This window comes from Aythya marila (genome assembly GCF_965140915.1).
Source record: "Aythya marila genome assembly, chromosome: Z".
Lineage (NCBI taxonomy): Eukaryota > Metazoa > Chordata > Aves > Anseriformes > Anatidae > Aythya > Aythya marila.
Window position 1 is genome coordinate 3,717,957 of NC_139080.1, and position 20,900 is coordinate 3,738,856.

Sequence of the window (20,900 nt, forward strand, 5' to 3'; positions counted from 1 at the left end):
GATGTCAAAGGAAGCTGAAGGCAGTTTGCTCTGATGAATCCATTATTGTGACCACCGGGCACTGGAGGAGTGAGAAAGAACCATGGAGGAGGTATCAGCAGTGCTAGAACAAGCAGTCAAGAGGGAACGAAGGAGGAAGAATGAATTTTTCCCCTCTTTGTGGTGTGTATGAGTCGGTATTATCCTGCAGCTAGAGCAAATTAGTCTTAGTTGCTGAGCAAATGGGGAGCATCACATAGCAGTGAATCTGGAAGATGAATGTGAGCAGGGGAAGACAGGCAAGAAAATCAGCTTAAAGATGTTGTGCTGTCTGAGAAAAAAAGTTCATTTTTTTTCATAGTCAGTTAGGAGGCACCTTTTCAGTGGGCAGTGACAGCATGCAGGACAACAGCTACTCTGCTTTGCACATCCAACCTCAGTAAATATAGCAGTAAGAATGGGTAGCTGCTGATGCTCACTGCTCTTCAGGTGACAAAATGGGGGCTTTACCCCAAAGGTCCATAGGGCCCTGTTTTTGAAAGCTCGGAGTATACATGTTTGTAGCAGAAACGAGTCATTTTTTGGTTTGTCACAGTTATCCCTTAACCCATGTTGTATACAAAAATGTTTGTAGTTCAGCACTCTTGTTAAGCGTGCTTTCTCCCATTTCCTGTTTGGAGGGTTATAATTTACTTTCTGACCAAAAAATCAGAAATTTCCGTTAAAACAATGTTTTTAAATAAATAAATGCAGTGAACTGCCCCTCAAGAAACAAACAAAATCAAGCATGTGAGAAGAAAACCACCTTTGATTGAGAAACTGAAAATGTCAAATGCAAATTCAGCCGCATTTAATTCTTTAGCATTCTTACTTGAGTCCACCTTTTAGCATATCTTTTATATTTTCAGCTGTAGAGCAATGAAAAATACTTGGCTTTAGGTTTTTCTACTCAAAAGAAATCTTACCAAGTCTTGCAGCCAGCTTATGGCTTCAAAACAACCCAATTCTAATGTAATTTGCATGAGTCCTATATCACCCAAATGCTCCTGACAATTCATTGAACTTTGTCCTGCATTTTACCAGATTACTTATGAACCATATTGGGCACAGCAGAGCTGTTAATGAAACTGGAACAGTATAATTACAACATGTTCATCCTTGAAGATGCAGGCAGATGTGGGAAAGTGTACTCCATTTGTCTCACTGAAATACTATTGCAAATTACCTCTGCACTAACTACATTTAAATAGGAAATAAAGGGAAAAAATCTTACTCTATAATGACAAGACAAGAATATCCATAAAAAGGAAATAGAGATGACATACTTCTTTGCCTGTGACATACATTTTTTACATGGCTTAGGGGCTTTGCTTCCTGAGAGTTTACATCGTCAACTGTCAGGGCCCTTCCATGCATGATTTATGTATGCATAATAAAGACATTGTGGTTGAGGAACTGATCTGTGATTTCCAACAGCTTTGAAACTAACAGTAATAAAACATACAGCATATGAATAATATAGGGTTTAGTTAAAAAACATTGAGTTATGAAAAATGGGAGGCATATTTATTTTCCATTGCTTCATTTGCTTTTTTTTTTTTTTTTTTTTTTTTTTTTCCATGCAAATTGAATGACAGCTGTCAAGGGAGGCAGGCCAAAATTTTCAAATCCAGGGGCCAGGCTATGCACAGTATTGCACGTGCCCCCTTGCTCCCCTTGCAGACTCCAGGCACTCAGCAAGAGAGCAATTGGTAGCACAAACCTGGCACAAGTCATCTAAGATTAAATTTAGAAGAGGACAGACTGTGAAGCTCTTGGAGAATGCATTTAACTGCTCTTCCTAAAATTTTATGAGACTTCTACTCTTGCAGCACGGTTCATGTACTAGTAGCATTGACCACCAGTATTTTACAACAATATCTAGTGCTGGGATCACAGAGAGTGTGCTGACACCATTCAATGAGGAGCTGTGCCACAATGGCTCTCAAGCCAGTGAGTCTTGCTGAAATACATCTCATCCAGCTCATTAGCCTGCATGCATTCCTGCCTTGCACAGTCAAATGGACCAGGTTATAGAGCTGGGTTTCTTGGTGCTGGTATCAGCTGTTTGCAGCAAAGAACAAATACATTGGACAAGGCCACATCCCTTCAGAAAATCTCACTGTTCAGAGACTGGATGAAAGGGGGCCTTTTTATTTTATATGAGAAAATCAAGATACAGATACTCAGTGATTTAGATAAGTTCATGCAGGAAAACTGCTAACCAGACTCTATTTCTTGTCCATCTCCATGAAATTGTCCATTTTCTACTGATAGAACTTTGTTGTGTGTCTAGGGAAATTTTACTAGTGCTCTGTTGGAGTAATGTATGAAAATTCGCCCCTGTTCAGGTTAATGAAATGAAATGGAGGATTAGATTGCACTTAATGACAACAAGAACATGGCAAAGGTGCAAAAGCCTTCAGGAGTTTTCTCCAAATCTACATTAAAGTTCTCATTTGGCTCCATAAGCAGGGAAAATGGACAGAGGTCTTACATAGCCTCAGAACCTATTTTAATTATCGCCTCCCTGGATAATTATTAACGGGGGAGGAGAAGACTGCATGCAAGTGCAAATGCTAATGGGTTCCCCTGAGAGCAGGAGCCCAGAACATCAAGGAACGTGTGACAGGCTGCTGGCGTGGAGGGGGGACGCGGCAGTCAAGATGCCGATGACATTCCTCAATGACTTCAAGACTAAATTGCACATCTTTATAAAAGCAAAGTGGTCTGTGCACTGAAGTGTTCAAGGGGAAAGGAAATTGTGTAGCTAAAACATGGGCTTTTGACGTAGCCAAATGCTGTCAGAGGGAATAAGGAAGGGGAAGTAGATAGGGCATCTGAACGAGGTGGGAGTTGTGCCCCACTGGGCTCTGCTCTTTAATGACAGTTTTCCAAGTGGTTTCTAGAGTGGAAGGAGGTTTCATGATTAAACAAAGGGAAAAGTTTGCATACTTGCATGATGACAAAAGGATGAGGACTGATAAAAACAAAAAACAAAAAAACCAAAAAACACCACCAACAAAACAAAACAAACAAACAAAAAAAAAAAAACAAGAAAAAAAACAAACAAACAAGAAAAGCCCAGATACGTGTGGGATACAACTTTCATCAGTACCTTGAAAAAATCCTGAGGTGTTACCTCAGGTTTAGCACATCAGGTCTTTGTTAGGCTGTTAACTAAGGATATTATTCAAAAACATCCACCTTCCTGATCAGTGTTCCAGGTGCCAGATGAAAAGCACATCTGAATAGGCTATGGTGAGTGGGCACTGACTGAATTAAAAATAATGCTTTTCTCCAGGGCCTTGAAATCTGTTCTGCTGTGCTTGGAGGGGATTTAGCACATAAGTGCTGGTACATGAGATGGAGGCAGAGGAAGTGATTCTTCCATTTTCTCAGGTGTTTTCCCCTGAGGTCCTCCCTCCAACAAAAAACAGTCTGTGGAAAAACCTTTGCATGAAGTTAGGGTAAGAATAAAATAACTTTGTTTCTTCAGTAGCCAGTTTGCCCTGAAAGTAAGTGAAAAAGGGATTTTATGTTTGTTTCTCTTCCCAAATGTTATATGTTGATTTCACAAGGCTGATTTTTTCAGCCTCTCCCAGCTCATCCCTGAATCTGAGAGCTGGCTGGAGTGAGTTCATCCCAGCTCAAACCCAGCCCATAAGCCTCCTACCAAGTGTTGGGCTTTCCACACAGCCTGAACAGTTCAGATTCCACCCCCATGAAACAAGCCTTTGGAGGTATCCAGAAAACACCATTATTTAATTAAGTACGTTAAAACTGGAGAGAAGACTTTCATGGGTTGTCTAGAAGAGGACTAATAAAGGCTCGTTGCTCTTAGAGGCTTTATGAGCATGACAAAAACTGGCGTGCTGTTTTCTAGGACCTGCCTACATATGGGTCATTTGAAGGCTGGCACAGAGAGTAACTAAGTTAACCACAGAACTGTCAGTTGAATCTTGGTTAATTAGTGGCCCAGAGTAAATTAGTCTGCACATATCACCATATCGTCTTGACCACATTGCTTTCAGGGCCCAAAGTTAATGTCTAAGCATGATGGAGACACAACCCTGTCTTGCTCTGAAAGATGGATGGGGAAAAAGTGAACTATAATTTCCATTTCTGCTGGAAGGCAGCAGGTGAGAACCTGTGGCTGAGAAGAGGGAGAGGGTGCTGGTGCTCAGGACTCATGGTCAGAATTGGACCACGCCATCATGGTCCCTCTCCCCAAATCACACAAGGCTAATTTAGGTAACACTGCCTTTGCTGTGCTGCTATTCTCTGTAACATAGACATAATGCTATGGCTTTCTCCCCCTCTGTCTTCTGCAGCTGTCACCACCTGATGCCAACAGTCCATTAGGAGTGTATTGAGCTAAAAAGCTCTGCTCAGATGATCATGCTTATCTCAGCTCAAAGGCTTTCAAAGCCCAGCTTAGCCAAAATATGTGATACACACCATGAGCCCAATCATCCCCCTTACAGCCATCTATGAAGAGCTGTATTTTAAACCAAGCTTTTCCATTATCATTTTCTTCCTTTCTTCCACCCTTGTTTCAGCTCACTAAGCATTAACCACCACGACCCACTGCATAAACCCAAACCGTACTAAACAGATTAGGTTGATAGCCAAATCCTAACACCCTATTTGGGGAATCGCTACAATGCCTGGCTGTTTCTGTAGTTCAGTAGGATGGGTATTTTTTGGACAATGTTAAATCTTTTTACTTCACTGAAACATTTAACACCACAGTGCTACGGCAAAACAAATAGCCAGGAAAAATCCATTGATTTAAGAACAGTACTAAAAAATAAGACAAATGTAAGCCCCAAACCCATCTGCATTGTATATCCAAAACTTGTAAAAGAAACCGACAAGTTTTTATGAACTAGCTTATATATGTGTGTGTGTGTGTGTTTACATTTTAGTCTCATGGATTGTATTTATGTTGGAACATAGTAAATGGCATCTACCTTTAAATTTATACTGTGGCTCTACATAATCACATGCTTTCTCGCGGATAAAAACCCACTGCTGCTAGCAGAGCTGCCAGCAAGCTGTTGTAGAAAAGAACATTGCTGAATATCATGGTTTTAGTTTTCAAAGGAAAAGGCAAGGGAAGGGAAAAAAAAAGCCACATAGTATGATATCAGTTGACAAAAGGGTAAATGTCAGGTCAGGAAATTCAGATAAATCATCATTAACTAGAGGCATTCTGAGCAGTGCCTCCAAAGAACCAGACCTGTGCTTGGGGCTACTGGAAGTTTTCATCAGTAATCCAGAATTAGATATAAAGTCACCACTGATAGAATTTTCAGCTGATGAAGGTTGGTAGAGGTATAAATAACTGCAGGGACAGTGTAATCTAGATCACCGGTGAAGCTTGGCTTGTTCAGGCAAAACGTGTTTTGCTACAGCCAAATGTGGTGTTGTCCATGTAGGAACATAGAATGCATGCTTTGTTCCTATTCTACAGTTATGAAATTTCATCTGTAGTGAAGGGGCAGCCTTCTTCAGGCAAGGGACGTGATGGGTATATGTGCAGGAGGTCATGTTGGGTGAGGAACCCAGCCTGAGCTTCATGCTGTGCTGAGACACACCATTCCTGGTTTTTCCAGGACTTCTGAATGTAAAGAAATGACTGATGTGAGTGGCTGGCCTTGGTCTGAGGGGTAGGTTTTAGCCCCCCACCATCAGGAGTAGCCAGAGAGCCTTGCTGTGTCTTGTGAAGGTTCTTCCCCAGGACAGATCTGGGAAACAAGAAGGAAGAAGCTCAAGCTAAAGAAGCCTTGCTTTCATAGTAATACATTTGAAAGTTTTTTAATTAAAATCTTGACTAAATGATGTGATTAGTGAACAAACAATATAATATAAATGTGATGTGATGAATTACTAAATGGAGGAGTGCAAATGACGTTGCTTACAAGGTACAGATGACACAATTTACACAAAGTTGAAGTCCATGCTATAGGTAATAGTAAAGAGCCTGGTCTGATCAGGATTGAGTTTTATCCACATGCCTGTGATCCAGTGACCATTTTTCAGCAAATATCTTGGAGCAGACAGGAACTTCTGTATGGCCATAAATTCAGGGCAGGAGGTCTCCACTAAGAGCTGACCATTCATTTACATCTACCCCTGTCTAGACAAGGCAAGCAAATCAACCTAACTCCTTATTAGTGATCATACTTATTTTACTCTCCCTGCTTATGCAAGACTGCAAGACCCTGATTCATCTGTTGCTTCTGACACATCCTGCTTCTGACTTCTTACCCTCTGTTCTTCAGTAGTCAGCTAAACCTACTCCAGGACATAATCTTCACCACTATAAAATAATTACCTCTATGGCTGTTAGCCCACAGATCAAAGGCATGTCTACACCTACATTTATTTCTCTATATGTATATATGCTCTATGTGCATGTGCTCCATACACTACACGTCAGGGCCTTTCATGTTGAAACTCATAAACCTTTCTTATATACATATTCCCATTTCAATAGGATCTGATTGCAGCCCTGCACCTGTGTACAAAATCAGGGTGAGTGAAATTGTAGTGCTGCATCCCAGCTTGCTTGCTTTCAAGAATATAAAAACAAAAACAAAACAAAACACAGGGAAATTGTAGCAAAGAGCCAGACAAGAATAGGGGAAATTCCTGAGGATGAAAGACTTTTCAAGCTCATCCTGCTTATTTGGGCAAGGAGAAGATGGAGAGGTTATTTGACTACTGCAGAAATATTTGTGCAGGGAGAAGAACCTTGTTGGAAAAGAGCTCTTTAATCAGACAGAGGAAGGCATGAGAGGAACCAGTGTGATTTAGAATAAGATTAACTTTCTGCTGAGGAGGATTACAAGCCAGAACAAACTGCTAAAGAATGCCATGGGTTCTCTGCTTCTCAATTCCTGCAAATCACGTCTGGGTGTCTCTCTGGAAGACAATTTTCTCTGAACGTCAATTGCCAGGATCAATCCTGGGGATGACTGGGTGAAACTTAACAACCTGTGACATAGATGATCTAAGTGAAATGATTCTTTGGCCTTAAAATCACTGAATCTTAGGGATGGTGAAGAGTAGAGCTTTATATAGCAATGGAAATATAAGTAGAGAAGACACTGGAGGGGCAGAGGAATTAAATCCAGGCACCAAGAACAAGGAGTTCCATATCATTCATTTTCCACACCTAAAGGTCAGCAGGCTATTAAGTAGATGTTCTGGGCCAGAAGTGTGGTGTAAAGTCTTTGTGTGAAGCGTAGATGCAAGTAAGCCTTATTGCTTTACCCTGATGCTTTTATGCTGTCTCCTTTCCATGCCTTGAGCTCTGTGGGAGGGATATACTGTGCCCAAAGGGGAATTACATTAATCAGGGACAAGGTTCTGTGGTTCATGGAGCTTCTGCAGGTGCCTTGCAGCACTGGTGAGCTCAGCTTGTGTCTTTCAGTGATTTTGTCATGAGAATACAGTATTTCATGTTTGGAAGAAGCTGCTTTACCATGACACCTATCAATTAATGGCTTATTGCAAATATTGATGTTTTACAACATAGATCATAGAATCATTAAGGTCAGAAAAGACCTCCAAGATCAGAAGTTTTATTGCTGCTTTTTCTGCTTGGCTGTTACTCATTTTCAGCAATGAATTCCAGCCTGATTATTTATGTGTTTACTTATTTTAAGGAGAGCTAACAAGTTTCACAAGAATTATGTGTCACAGGGAGGTATCATAGCTAATCCAAAGAAGCTAATCCAAATAAGCCAGGCGAAGACGTACGAAGAACGGCTGAGGTCACTGGGCCTGTTCAGCCTGGAGAAGAGGAGGCTGAGGGGAGACCTCATCACAGTCTACAACTTCCTCGTAAGGGGGTGTCGAGAGGCAGGAGACCTTTTCTCCATTAACACCAGTGACAGGACCCGCGGGAACGGGGTTAAGCTGAGGCAGGGGAAATTTAGGCTTGACATCAGGAGAGGGTTCTTCACAGAGAGGGTGGTTGCACACTGGAACAGGCTCCCCAGGGAAGTGGTCACTGCACCGAGCCTGTCTGAATTTAAGAAGAGATTGGACTGTGCACTTAGTCACATGGTCTGAACTTTTGGGTAGACCTGTGCGGTGTCAAGAGTTGGACTTGATGATCCTTAAGGGTCCCTTCCAACTCAGGATATTCTATGATTCTATGATTCTATAAGTTAATCGCAAGAGCAGGAAACCTCAGCACGTGAATTGAGTTTTATAAAAAGAGATGTACAAACTGCAATATGTGCTCATCATGACAGAGGCTTCTATGGAGATAAAGAACCACTGCAACTGGCAGTGTGCACAGGCAGCGCTTTGCAAGGCTGTTCCCCTCCCATGGAGACTGCAGACAATGAACTCAGTGGGCTGATAGTTGGAGCTATAAGATGCTAATAAATAGCCTTAGTTGGTAAATGACAAAAGTGCTTTTCAGGAAGCACAGACAAACAACTCTGTTTTAGGAAACTGAGGCACAAAACAAGGTGATTTTCTATTCCTGAGGTTTCTCAGTAGACTAGTATAAAGTCACAAGCAAACAGAAAGGTTTATCAAGGCAAACTTTTCATAGAACAAATGCAGTCCCCATGCAATGCCTGTAAGAAAAGGTCTCTTTTGTCCCAAAGCCTTCCCAAAGCAGAGGAAATGTATCCTTCTCTGCAGCTGTCTGGGTGGAACACATGCCCTTGAAATGGATGGTGCAGTCACTAAACACGAGATGCTTCACACTCACATCTCCTCCTCTTTAACTTATATCATAAGGTATTTTTGATCCCAGATTTTGTTCCGGAAACTTAATTTTGAGATGTGATCCATTTACATTATCAGTAAACAGGAAGGAGAGATCACTTGCCAATCTACCATATAACTTTTTCAAGAAATGTATCTTTTGTTAGCTTGAATATTGAGAAATCTTATTCTTTTGGTGTTAGATTTCTGATCTGAGAACTAGTGCTTCTTTATTGCTCATGCTTATTTCTCACCAGGACAATTTTCCTACCTCCTTGGTTATGTGAGGGTTAATGTGTAAGTGAATGGTGGAGGTGCTGCCCAACCGAAGTCCTATCCTTAATGCTAAAGTACCTCCCTCACTTGGAACTACTCTGAACTTCATGGCTAGGAAGGGAGAAGAGAAAACAAAAGAGATCTCTAGTTTCCTAAATTTTCTGTTACAAAGTACAAAAAGTATTTCTCAAGTAGAAAACTTTCCAATGAGATAAAATACTGGTGATTTCCCCCCTCCCCCCAAACCCTCCCCCCCCCCCCCCCCCCCCGAGAATATTTGATCTTTCTTCTTGCAAGATGAAAGTCAAATGAAGTGCAGGGCAGAATTTCCTTCCCCATCCATCAGCAGAAGTGCAGTTCCCAGGAACATCATCTCTGCCTCCAGAACCTGCTGCTCAGAGCCTAAATGTGGAGGCCAAACCCTGCTGCAACTCCAGCACATCTTCCAGCTCTTCCTGGACACGGAGCTTCGTGTAACCCAAAGCTTATATCCCTGCAGCATGATTTTCCTGTCAGCGCTCTCTCACACATTAAAAAGCCCTGGAATGACTAGCTATGACAGCACCACCTCCTAAAGCATGTCATGGGATCATGTTTCTTTACTCCACGCTGCATGTTCCCTGCTCCTACAAGTGAGTGTTCATACAGGCTTGCCAAAGCAGCAGCAGAAGCCTCCAGTACTGCCCTTCTGACATTGGCCAATGCTAGATATCCTCCAGATGGTAAAAAGTAATCTTTACAGACCTTGGAGGCACTGATGTGGTACCATACCAGCTGACAGCAGCTGTTGATTACCTAAACCTTGTAATTTTTATTTTTGTTAATGCACACCAGCTGCAGAGCTTACTGTCACATGACAAACCCAATTGTCTAATCTCTGCATTTTCCCCTGAATCAGGAACTTTTCTCTATGCCCATCTATGGTGCTACAAATTAATTATATCTGGCATTAGGATATTTGCTTTGTTCTATTAAGATACATGCACAGAAGCTCCCAGAGGACTACATAAGGTGTAGATGAACAACTTCATTTAGAAATATCATTCTGGTATATGTATTTGTGAGAGGTCACTTATTTATTCAGTTAAATCAGGAAATATAATCATCTGTCTTAATTTTTACCTTTGGAAGCAGTATAATATATGCCAAATCAAACATGTAACTCATCCATCTTTAATAGCTTTCTTTGTGCCATGTAACTGCACAGCAGCTGCTTTGTCAAATGACCAAGAAATTAGAGTTTGGCAAAACAGTGGTTTTCATCAGCATATGACCTTAAGATAACATTTATGTTTCAGGAGATGCAGTTCCAGTCAGAACAGAACTGCAGGGCAAACTCACATCTCCGGATACTCATGGAGGCATTCGACAGAAAAGCTAATAAATGCACTAGATTAGTACAGTTTTATTTTCCATAAATCTGGGACATGTTCAGCAATGTCAAACTTGTTCCTGTGTCTTTAAATTAATAAATAAACCCAAGCTTGCTCTGAAGCTCAGAAGTGAGGTGGAATTCATTTAACTCATTACCATTTAAATGATAGATGGACAAGGTAAACTCTTCTTTTCAGTCAGGGAATGGACCCTGTAGAGACTCGAACACTGGTATAACATAGACCTGGGCTCTCAGTTTTAGATGATTGGATTCAGATGTTTCCAAGAAAATTATTTGCTCCAAAAGGACTCTTTGGTTACTAACAGGTATAGCAATCATATTTAAAATGTTTTTACTCACAGTCAGGTTCCTACAGCTTCAGTCACATAGGATTTACTTGAGGGTTTATCGTTGGGCTGCTCTGTTGAGTGCGGAGAATTCAGGTGGGTGTTTTCAGATGGTTAGGCTGCCAAGACATACAAAGTAAAAAACAACATGTTTAGAGGAGAAATATTTTGCTTTTGCCATTTTGGCTATAATTTATTTCCTGCTTTTGCAGAGGGTCATTATTTGCTTCTCCTAAATTGCAGAGAAATTTAAACAGGAGAAGGGGAGTAAGCGGGTTTTTGGTTTGTTTATTTTGTGAGAAGAGGAGGTACATCTGTAGCTGAGAACAAGTTGGTAAGATCTTCACACCTAACCCAGGCTGAGTGAGAAAATAGCATTTTGGTATTCTGTAAGCTAATTTAAGGAATTAATAAACTCTTAATTTAAGTCTTGATTCTGTCTTAATATTAAATGAGAGTGGGGGGATGACCCCAAAACAGAAGAGAGATTTAACATACTTGACATTTATGCTGCATAACCACAAATGAGTTGCTTGATTTCTGGTTTTCTTGTAACCTTGAAGCTTGATCTAAGCTCACCAAAAGTTTCCTGTGTACCCACAGGTCTCTTCTTAGCAGTTTCCAGTGAGCTAACAGGGATTTATTGCTTTGAGTCAGAGGGATGGATAACCCTCTGGAGGGGGTTCTTCACAGAGAGGGTGGTTGCACACTGGAACAGGCTCCCCAGGGAAGTGGTCACTGCACCGAGCCTGTCTGAATTTAAGAAGAGATTGGACTGTGCACTTAGTCACATGGTCTGAACTTTTGGGTAGACCTGTGCGGTGTCAAGAGTTGGACTTGATGATCCTTGAGGGTCCCTTCCAACTCAGGATATTCTATGATTCTATGATTCTATGATTCTACGTGGCTGTGACAATATTTTGATCCCCAAGTCAGACACAAGGTGGCACAGGGAGAAGGATGGGGCTATGTTAGAGAATAGGTCACGTCTTATAATGTTTCTTTGCAACAACCTTTTTTCCTAACAGAAGAACTCTTTAAGACACTGTCTCATAGGAGTGTATTCTCAATCTAGCCAATGTCCGTGACAAACTGCATCACCCTAAGACTCTGCCAGACCCTAGGACAAACTTTTCCTCTTCTCCACCTCTGAAGCCTGATGACGTGCCTGGTCCTGGCTCTCTCTGCAGAACTCCTTGCTGGGTTTTGCATACATCCCTGCAGCTGCTTTTGCAAACCACAAGTTACATTTCTCCACTGTCAACAACTGCAATCTTTCCCACGGAAGACTTTGCTCTGGGTTTGAACCTCAGCCACGGTGCTGTTGCCTGAGTGCCCACCTCTTGCCTGCTGTTGAGCTGCTCTCCATACCCCTGCCTCCCCAGAGTCAGGCAGGCATGCTGTACCTCACCTGCTGCAAGCCATTTTATTTTTGTTGGCTTGGGAAAAGCTGTTGGTCTTGGTTTCTTTTTCAATATTTCACATGAAAGAGAGGAAATGAAGCTGCGTTGCAGAGCCTAACTTCTTCAGGTCAACAGCTACCAACACTGTGCCTTCCAGCACCTGGTACTGGAGGGTGATTTGGTAAAGTCCTCCCTCACCTGCCTCCCTGTAGGTCATCCTCCTAGTTTCAGTGAGACTATTCAAAACATTTACATCCCCCAGCTGTAAGTGGGGGTGGCAAATGGAAATTAAATGAAATAGAGAGATCTTTTCTTTTTGATATTTTGCTGATGTTGACAATTACTCCAGATGCAATATATAGTTTCTTAATGTATATTCATAAAAAAAGAAACACACACACACACACGCAAAGAAACAGCCAAATCAAAACAAAAAACTACCACCAAGAAAAAAACCTGTTCAGATCTGAGGAATAAACAAATGGCTTTCCAGAGACCTGAAATTTCAGGTTTATTCCCTCATATTTACCAGAGACCACACTCAGGCTAGGATTACTCCAAGCAGCACGCAGAAAGAGTAATTCAATAGCATATTACAAGCTGAGGTCTGGCAATGTTTTTCAAATTAATTTGAGTGGACAGCACCAGTTTTCGTGGCCAACAGACCAACATCTCATCATCATTTCTATCCCCAGAACACACCCACAAGTAGACCAACTGGAGGCAGTCTCCAGAAAAAAAAATCAAAGCTTACATCTTGGGCCGGAAATAAAAGGCCTAAACTGCTTTTCTGTCTTGTGTTCTCTGTGTAAACCCATAGTTAAACTCCAAATATGGTTTTGGAGCTTAATAATTGGAAAGACTTTCCTATAGCAGTGCGGTTTTGAGGGCAGCCATCTATTCCCAGCCATTGCAGATGGTGTGCTACTGGGTGAACACCATTTGGGCAGCCCTAAATTTTGAGAGCCTCTGGCTCTCAACAAGGCCCCTGTTCCTGGACTGGAAAACTGATTCACCAACCTAGGTGACTTATGAGTAAAATTCTGAATGGACAGAGGCAAACAGAGCAGGGACCCCAAGGCAATGCAGTTATTCTACAGAGGGTACCATATGCGTGTTCGGCCTCATGCCAATCCCCGAGCAGGCTATTTCATGCTTTCCTCTATTGGCTATGTACAGAGTTACCACAGAGAGGGTGATACAGGCAAAGATGTGCACTGTTGCTTAGTTCATGGTGATGTGTTCATCTGCCCTTGTCTCCTGTAACTTTGGGGTTTGATGAAGGTAGATAAACTTACAGGGAATTTGCCACATTTATTGTAAAAAATGCCTTTTAATTTATGGCTCTGGAAACTCTTCTGATGCATGTCTTCTTTCTTATGGGTGATGAAGATGCTATATCCCAGATTGCTTGGCTTTTTTTCTGGTGGTCCTGGAAAGCACCCTTTGGCTTTCTTGTTCTGGTGGGACAAGGGTGCAAAGGTCTTGTGAAAGAATAAGAGCTGCTCTGGAAATGCCTGAGACCTGATAAACACAGAGCCTTGCAAAGCTTTTTTTAGACCTCTACTTTTTAAATATAGCCCTCACCACCAGCACCTGCTCTAGCAATAACGTGTCATCTGCGAGATGCCACTCGCTGACATTGAGTGTCACGTACAGAAGCAGGCTAAGCATTTGCTGAACAGGTCCTGTTCTCCAGAGGGAGGAATATAGCTGCAGATTATATGACTTGGATAACATTTGACAGCATTATGCCTCCATACATGTTTGCTCAGCACCTTATGCATTGAAGCTTCCCCAGTCTGGAGCCACAGGACATTACTGTAACCCAAGTATTATTTATGTTGGCAACTGAGAGATAGATGATGGGTGAGAGAGAAAAAAAGCAGTATTGCTGATGAATGAATTTGCATATTATGGCTTTTATAACATCAAACGGCTTAATATTATTAGAGACTGTACTGACCTAAACAGAGATTTTGTCTCAGGAGATCTATTATTTTCCCTTCCATAGAGATCTTTGATTGTCAGAGATCATACTTATTTTTATGCATTTTTGTATCTCACCTTTTCTCTCTTTTGCATGAGAACTGCACTTCAGCGAGTGGTGGAAGGAGAGAAGGAGGGGCAGAATCACAGTCCCCGTACCTTGCAGGACACACAGTGGGGCTGGAGTGACAACTGCTTATGTCTTCAACCTGCCACCTCTTCCATTTTCCTAGCGGAGTAAGAATAGGACCTGGACCTCACCGTTTGGGATTGCCTAGGGCAGGCTTGAATATTTTGGCCAGGTTTTGACCATCGCCTGCCCCAGCTCTGCTGAGATGTGCCAGGCAGGCTGCTCAGGCTCGGGGTGGGAATCCCAGCACATGTCCAGAAATTCCTGCACTGAGCTCATGGGCTCCTGTGCTACGGTCACGGTGGGTGCTCACTGGCAGCACTGATGCTGAACCCTGTACATAGCACTGGGGTGTGGGGAATGCAATGCGCCTGAAATCTCAGATGCTGAAATCACAGCCTGGCCACATCACCACCTCTTACCCCAGCCAGGCACTTGCTGGACATTGGGATATTAAGGGCACAGCTTTCCACAGCCTGCTTTCAGAAGGTGCAGCTGGGGCTTGCACTGCTTTTCAAAACACCTCAGCTCAGCTACTGAGCTGTGGCCGTGCAGTCTCCTTTATCTTTTTTGCTCTCCCCCATCTCCTTTCCAAGCACCTGCAGTAGCTTTCAGCAAGCATTCTCTCTTGCCGCATATATGTTAAAATTGTTATTTCCCAGCAGATGAAGGTATTAAATTCCCACCCTTCCCACCTCGCTCTAAGAGCATCGACTCTGTTTTCACGGAAACACCAGTTTTATTATAACAGAGCTGAGCATTTAAGTTTCATTCTCAGATTTGTCTGTCTTAAAACAGAAGATGTTAAATAGATTGGTGATGGGAAGCAGTGAGTGTAACCTCCAAATCTCCCCTGTTCGGATCAGATGTAGCTTTCCTGCTGTAATCATTCCTCCCTTTCCCCTCCTCCCCTCCCTTTTCTTTCTTTTTGGAGATGTGTTTCTCTCTGACTGTGATTCTGCAGTGGCAGAAAGGGGTCAATCTATCTGTAAAAGATGGACTCAGCCAAGCTTTTCTAGCTCTTTCCTGCTGATGGCAATTATCCGGAGGTTGGCAGCAGTCCCAGAAACCTGCAGTTCCTGCAGTCCTGCTGCTGTGGGCCTGCTCCACAAAGCCAGCATCCTAAGAGGATCACTTGGTGTGATGCCCAGGAAATGACAAACAGAAAAGGTCACACGTACTCCAAAAAGATATACTGCTCGGCAAATTTAATTGACATTGTGCAGCTTTTCAAAATGTCCCTGCAGACATTCCAGCATTTAACAGATGCAAGCAAAGAACAGCAAAATAACAGGGCTTTATAAAAAGGGCAGAAAAAATACATTCTGTCCCCCCAAAAGAATTTTTTCATACCCTGGTAATATCCTTTCACATGGTCTATTGGATCAGGATAATTTTTTTGTTACCCCTGGTCTGGCAAGTGAAACCCGCTGGCCCATCCCCCAGCCTCCCTCCCTTCCCTCGCACACACACTGCTGCTTTTTAAATCATTGAGCTTTCATTACACAAGGTAGCTGTCCTTGTTGTTTTCCTTGCATGTTTGTCTGTTAAAATACTGTACGACAAACCAGCTCCCTGTCAAGCCCAGTGCTCTCCGGAGGCTTTGGCATTGTGTCCTGTGTTATCTAGCCAGAGGAAAAAATTCTGCCTGCATCAATGGGTGCTTTCTTTAAAGAAAAGAAACAGGAGATCTGTGGAAATTTAAGAAGGTGTCTGATATCTAGTGCTGTTAGCAAGAGGTGATGGGAAAGCAATGAGTGGCCACAGTGAATCTAGAATGAAGGCAGGTGGTCCCATTTCAGCAGGGAGTGTACTCTGCAAGGGCTCTGCTCCTCAGCTGTTTCATTCAGCATCCTTCTGCTAAGAACAAATTCAAAATCAATTTGTTTTTGTGGTTTTGCCTCTGGTTTCTCCCAATTAAATTAAAAAAATGGTGGCAAAACTGAGTATAAAATCAGTACTGAAGATGGAGCAGGCACTGATATGAGATCTGAATACCTGGCCCATGTACATCCATGCAATTTGTGATGAAAGTTACCACCTTCCCTATACAGCTGGGACTATGTGCTCACCTTTATTTAGATGGCTGGGAGAGCAAAGAAGAAGGTTTGAGGAGAGCTTTGAATCTTCATGTCATGAATGCCAGTCTGTCAGCTGGCACTCATGCTTATAGGGAGAAGTGATTAATGTTCCTGAAGCTTTCATGGGCTGCTATCTACAGAAACTGTCTACTTGGATAGATGGTATAAAATATTCAGTGTATCAGATTAAATACTTCAGGACTCTATAAGCAAACACAAAGATCCATGCTGGGGGCTTCTTTGGTAACTCTGTTTTAGAAGAACTAAATATCCTAAACAGAGTGTGAGCACATACATGGATAGAATCTGTGAAAACTGGTTACTAATTTGCCAAATTATAACCAGAGGTTAGTCCAGCAATTCTGTGATTACAATTTCAGCAAAGAGTTAGTGGGACAAATTGATTTGGCTGAAGGATGGCACAACCAGGGAGTCTGCAGGGCACAACAGCAACCTGCAGAAAGCAATGATGATGGAACTGAAAGTCACTTTGTCTTGCAAAGCTGGATTTGATACAAGAAGGCATGTATAATACAATCTACAACTGGAGGTTCAAAGTACTCTTTGAACAACACCTAGCCCTACCAGCTGTAAAAGGTAGGGAAACATGATTTCACTTTTTTTTTTTTTTTTTTTTTTTTTTTTTTTTTTTTTTTAAGGCAATGTTTCATTTACGGTAACTGTTGGGATCTTATTCCAAGATGCTCTGTCCACCTCTGCACTTAAAGTACAGGCTGTACACAAATAAGAGGGATTGGATAGTGCCAGATCCATTTCAAGGCAATTTTCTCAATTTAAGTATTTGTTACAAAGGAGGATCTTGTTGAGAAGACAACATGACATTAGGCTTTTTCAGCATGGAGGTACCAACATCCACTTTCTGAAAGAAAACTGAACCTCAGTGTTTGAAGAGAGGTGGTACCCTTTAGCTGAAACTCAGACATAGGGCAAAGTTTCAGGAGTTGGTTCTGCCTGTTTCTGAACAGGATTTGTCCATCCTTTACCTTGCTTTGTGTCAGGGCAAAAGTTCAGAAGCAACAGTGATAAATCCTACATCAGGGCTTAGACCACCAAGTGTGGGAGAAGCATTAGTTATTTTGAAATGTCCTTCAGAACTAGTTCAGCCCCATAACAGGTTTCACTGTTACGCTGAAACTCAGCTCTGGCAAAGTTTCACTTGGTTCAAAATGTTCTGACTGTCAAGAAATGTGTGAACAAACACACTTTAATTTACATGGTGTTATAAAAGGATTTTGACTTCCTCATGGACAAGACAATTCTAGTTTAAGAGCATGCTGTCAGAAATAGTTAACTTTCCAACAGAAAACGTTTCCAAGAAAGGGTTTTTGCTCTTGACAAAATCGCTGTGTAGTAAGTGACTCATAACTGTGTAATATTAATGGCTAGTTTCATAACACACTCTCCTGTTACACTGGACTTTACAGAAGCAGCACAATAAAACTCAGAAGTTGATCTTCTCTGTACTGCAGATTTCTGTCAACACAATTATATTGGTCAGGAGAGGCAAGAGGTGAGATCTCTGGCCGAAGAGCAGCATCAAGAAAAGACTGATTGTAGAAAAAGTCACAGAAGCCAGAACTGAGCTTTTGCCATATCACTGCTTTAATTTCAGGATGGAGGGGGCAGAGGAGAAAGATTACATTTTTCCCCAAATATCCTGACCTTTGGGTTTTGTTTTCTGGGGGGAAGCTCTCTGAAGCATCTCAAGATTTTAAACACAAAATATTTTCTGAATTAAGGCTTGATTTTGTTCTTCTACCTCCAAAAGCAAAAGCTCCAGTCCTTTAGACCACAGGAAGCTTCCCAGCTGTGGAAATATTAAGGCTTTTACTGTATGCAATTGAGCTGTTCTGATTCCATCTGCTAAAATGGTAAATTTTCACATATGCTTGTTTTGACTGATACCCAATCCCGAGTACTTTGTAAGGCAGTTACATATGCAGGTCGGGTAAAAAGTATTCAGCTCTTGCCAACTCAGAAAAATGATTGGTTTGTTAGCAGAAAGTGACAAGTTGGGCCTTTGTGACTTAAGTGGAGAAGGACAACGTTCATAAACCACTCTTGTTTTGTTGGCAAAGAATGTTTTTAAAAACAAGGAGATACTATGTTTTTTTCTGGCCGTTATGGGAAACTAGTTGAAATAGCTAAAGGGAAGAATATACATCCTGATGAAATTATTTTAATTTAAGGATTGCCAATATCCTACAAGTCAGTGCTGGATTAGTTTTATTAGTCTTGCTGTTAGGTCTTCCTATTTTCTTCTCATGCTGCTAATAAGTGCTTGGATGTTTTAGCAGATGAAAACTTCAGGAAACACAGAAATTCTTCCTTTGAGGCCACTCCTTTCTTCTCATGGAACATGTAGAACTAGAACAACAAAAATTTCTAAGAATAAATCCCTGTGGTGTATTAGTGTGAAATATTGTCAGTGGCAACTCAAAGATTGTGTAGTCTCAGGAGAAAGGAGAGAACACAATTTAAAGCTTCTTATTTTAATTGCAAAATTGTATCATTCTTTAGTTCAATCTTTGGCTAGGAAAAAAGAAAAAGCATAAACTGAATTATGGCCAAGTATGATGGATGCTTCTTCCTCTTACACAACTGTTTAGGAGGGAACCATGGAATCTTGCAGTAATTTCTGCTGGAAGGGACCTCTGGAGGTCACCAAGTCCAACCCTGCCCTCAGACCAGAAAGTACTGAATAATCCTATTTCCAATCAAAACTGTGGGGAAATAAGGGCAGGCAGAAGGTCAGGATTTGATTTCCAGACAGCCTGCCTGCCCATGAATTTTATTCTCCCAGTTTTCAAGGCACACTGAACAGCTTCCAGGGAGAACCAGCAACATCAGCAAAGTCCTTAGCAGATTTCACAGGGACTCCAGATTTTCTGTCTTTTTGACATAAAAGTTTTGGAAAGGGTAAGGGTATTTTTCCTCTATTTTGTTTTACTTTATATTAAAATACTTTTTGAAAGATCTGATCAGTATCCTCTTTTCATGTTTCTGGGAACACAGAAATAAGTCCAGGTGCCAGCAGTATACACCTCATGATGAGAGTAGCTTTTTAGATGGCAGTTTTATATTGCATCCCTAGCAAAGGGAAAACTTGGATCTACCTGCTCTTTTTAATGTATAGCTTGCTGCTCTTGATCAAGAAAGGCTTTGTCTTCAGTCACCACATGCTCAGCTCAGTTATTTAAAATATGGTTGTTGTCTCATTAAAGACAAGGAAGGTCAGGATTTGGGTTTTATATTTTGCTTGAAAGACTTGGACATTCCAGACTGCACAGAGATTTCTAAAATAAATCTGGGATTTCTGTCAGTTTTGATTTATAACAACATATGTCAGATTTAATTACACCATCACCCCATCCATTCATCACCCATGTTGCTCTCTACAATGCTCTTCACCAAATCTCCAGTGGATGTAATGACCTGAACTTGTTTCAGCAGTGCCAACAGGATTAGATGTCCCCATAACATTGTGCTTTGTAGATTAGTGACCCCACAAGAACTGGGAGGTATTGTCAGACAGCAGAAAGGTGCATAAAGCAGAAAGTCTGGGGTTGCCCTTGCCCAAGCCTGCTCCATAACACACATCACTGTTAACAATCCCTGCTAAGGGTACTTGAAGCAGATCTGCACTGAGGATACATACTTTATATATAAATCTAACTCATCCTTAGTACCTTTGAGTGGGATTGTGTGGGTGAAGCAAATTCATTGAGTACTGGCTCTAAGATCCTTGAACCATGCAGCATTACAGTGTAAACAATTTCTGGACTCCTAAACTTGGTTTTGTGCAAGCAGAACAAAACAATATAACAAAACAAAACAACCAAAACCCTGAACTCTTCATGTTTCTGTCTCTTAATTATCAGGAAATATGTTTTAATCAATGCCAAGGCACTACTCTCTGATCAAAGGTAGAGGAGACACAGGTGTAATTACAGAATTACTCTGTTGCACCAGATCAGCGCTTTCTGGAGTAGTCAGACTTCACATCTGAGCTCTTTCATCTGATGCTTTAAATTCACAGTCAAAATACAATGTTGAAGCTTATTTTTGTTTTACTTAATTTGGTTTGATCTCTCCTCAGCTTTAAATTTCCTTACAGTAATAAATCCAAATAACTGTCAGGCTATCATGGCAGCAGGTTCATCACTGAACAGAGACTGAAGATCAAATACAGAATTTAATTAGCATTGGACAATGTTTGTGGGAGGGCAAAATCTTCCTAAAATCAATCTTTATTTTTCCTCTGAAACATTTAATTCTCTTGAAAGGAAGTTTGATTTTGAAGCTAAAGACTTGAATTTGGGCTTTAAAGAGGTTAATCCTAAGTAACATTTTGGACGTTGGGCAAATTACAGGTAGCTTAATCCTAGATAGGAATTATGCAGCATCACAAAATTATAGAATAGCTAGGGTTGGAAGGGAATGTCTGAGGAGCACTTGGTACTAAGCCACTGTTCTGAGCAAGTCTGGCTTCAAAGTTAGGTTTAGCTGTTCAGAGCCTTG

At 41.5% G+C, this 20,900-nt stretch overlaps 1 protein-coding gene across 1 annotated transcript in view; it reads right to left on the reverse strand.

Moving 5' to 3' along the window:
- The window catches only part of LOC309889776 (urea transporter 2-like), a 323,422-nt gene that overhangs the window by 130,427 nt on the left and 172,095 nt on the right, over positions 1-20,900 (reverse strand). Inside the window, exon 3 of the mRNA XM_082782805.1 lies at positions 10,769-10,874. The gene's annotated coding sequence lies outside the window, so the exon portion shown is untranslated. The remainder of the gene's footprint in view (positions 1-10,768; positions 10,875-20,900) is intronic.